This window comes from Rutidosis leptorrhynchoides, chromosome 4 (assembly GCF_046630445.1).
Source record: "Rutidosis leptorrhynchoides isolate AG116_Rl617_1_P2 chromosome 4, CSIRO_AGI_Rlap_v1, whole genome shotgun sequence".
In the NCBI taxonomy this organism is placed as follows: Eukaryota; Viridiplantae; Streptophyta; class Magnoliopsida; order Asterales; family Asteraceae; genus Rutidosis; species Rutidosis leptorrhynchoides.
The window spans coordinates 277087247-277089849 of NC_092336.1; the positions used below are offsets into that span (position 1 = coordinate 277087247).

General features: G+C 31.8%; 1 non-coding gene across 1 annotated transcript; it reads right to left on the reverse strand.

The window, feature by feature from the left end:
* Positions 1-2115: 2115 nt before the first annotated feature.
* LOC139846208 (small nucleolar RNA R71) lies at positions 2116-2222 on the reverse strand. Its single transcript, XR_011758939.1, has one exon. It is a non-coding gene; the product is annotated as a small nucleolar RNA R71 (small nucleolar RNA).
* Between the last annotated feature and the right edge of the window lie 381 nt (positions 2223-2603).

Sequence of the window (2603 nt, forward strand, 5' to 3'; positions counted from 1 at the left end):
GCGCCGCTGCCAGGGACCGTCTAGCTTAAAAGCCGGAAGCGCAACACTAATATAAAAAAAAAAATTTTCTTTTTAGTTTACTTTTATAAAAAAAAATACGCTTTTGTAAAAATACGTTTTAAATATTCAAAAATATAAAAAGAAAAACAAAAATATAAATATTTTTAAGAGTTTGGTAAATATTTAAGTTTTATAAAGTTTCTTTATTTCTATTTTTTTTAGTTTGTAAAAATATAAGTTTTATTTAATTTATAAATATATTTTATAAATATATTTTACAGCAAAAACAGAAAATAAAAAAAAAACTATATATTAAAACTCGAGTCCGGTACTGTAGCAGCCCACTCAGTGGCCCGAAACCCTAGCCCATGATATCGCATGGCCGGGTAGCTTAGGACTCATGCGATCGCATGAGCCCGTCTGACACGCCACAGTTGACTGCAGCCTGCATTAATTACGAATTATAATTATTATTATTATATTTAAACCCTAATTAGGGTTATATATTATATAATTTAATTTAGTGTTATTTATTTAATTTGTATTTTTAGTTTAATTAGTTTATTTAAATTGTAAAATTAATAGTTTTATAAAATAAATAATATAAAAATAATATTTTTATAAAAATTGTAATTTTTACAACTTTTTATATATTTTTATATTTTGTCCCTTTTTAATAGTTTTAGCGTAATTTTTGTATTTTTCGCTCGTATTTATTTTTCATTCATAATTTTTGCCATAGTTATTTTTATATCTAGAATTTTAGGCTTTGCCGTAAAATTCCTTAAGTGCTTTTTCTTTAGACTAAGATTTAGGTGCTTTAGAATTTTGCGACGCCTTTTTAAGTTTTAGTACTTTTTTAAGTTATTGCCTTTTGGGATATAGTTTTTCTTGTAAGCTTTAATATTTTTAGACACCTTTTACCTATGTATCAATTATCATTCCAATTAGTAATCTCAATTTACGATTATAATTTTAAGTTAGTGATAGTAATAAGGTTGGGTTAGTCGAGTGTTTTTAAGTTCTATAAGTCATTTTTTTTTCTTTCTTATTTTTATTTTTCGATCTTTTTCCGACGCACTCTTTTTCTTTCTTATTTCTCGCTATTCTAGTTTTTAGGACATAGATTTTTATTCTACTTCTTATCTAAATTTCTTAAAATTACGAAAATTTATTTTAAGTAGTTAAATTGATAGACATCAAAATTTTCTGGTTCGTAGTAATAGTTGGATTTGTACGTGGACCGGGTTATTGGAGCCAAACAGTCCTCAATTATATTGAGACCAAATGAATCCTGCCCCTCTGCTGCATCTTTTGGCTATTCGAAACGTGGGCAAAATCAGAAAAGTCTATTGATTGGATAACTTATATAATTTTTCTTTCCTTTTTAAAAACTAATAGGATATTCAGTGAATGCACCGAGCAAGACGTTCATCACCTTTTGTACGTTCACCACCTGTAACTAGATCAAGACATTTAGCAAATATTACCGCCATTGATTTTTCTTTAGAATCGTCATCCAGTCGACCAAGTACTCCAGTTCAAATTTCCGATAATCCATTTTTTGAACCCGACCTCACAATTGAGAATCCGGAGAATATTCAGGGACGATTCATAGATCCTGAACCACTAAACTTTCCTCCGGAACCACCAATCATTCAAACAGAGATTGTTGAGGAACGAACCATTAAATCAGAATCCTCTAGTGATTCCGATTCAACAAATTCAATTATGGAGAATCTGGAACCTTTAAGTATGGAAGACCGAATGAGAGCTAAACGCACTGGCCAAGGTCACGCAATTACTCATCCTGACATTAATGCGCCAGATTATGAAATCAAAGGACAAATTCTACACATGGTGACTAATCAATGCCAATTTAGTGGTGCGCCAAAGGAAGATCCAAATGAACATCTTCGTACCTTTAATAGGATCTGCACACTATTTAAAATCCGAGAAGTGGAGGATGAACAGATATATCTCATGTTATTTCCCTGGACTTTAAAGGGAAAAGCCAAAGATTGGTTGGAATCGTTACCTGAAGGGGCGATTGATACATGGGACGTTTTAGTTGAAAAATTTCTTAAACAATTCTTTCCTGCATCTAAAGCCGTAAGACTTCAAGGAGAAATTGTTACGTTTACACAGAAACCGAATGAAACTCTATATGAGGCATGGACAAGATTTGGAAAGTTATTAAGAGGATGTCCGCAACATGGTTTAGACACCTGTCAAATAGTACAAATATTCTACCAAGGATGCGACATCACTACAAGGAAAGACATAGATATAGCAGCTGGTGGTTCCATTATGAAGAAAACCGAAACTGATTCTTATTAAATTATTGCTAACACTGCTTCCCACTCACATGAGTGGCACCAAAAAAAAGATATCGTTAGATCATCTAAAGCAGCTAGAGCCGATTCTAGCCATGACTTAGATTCCATTTCCGCAAAGATAGATGCTGTCGAGAGATGAATGGAAAAGATGACTAAAGATATCCACTCAATAAGAATTAGTTGTGAGCAGTGTGGAGGACCACATTTGACAAAGATTGTCTCAGTATTGAATTAACAATGGAACGAAGAGAGAATATTTCATAC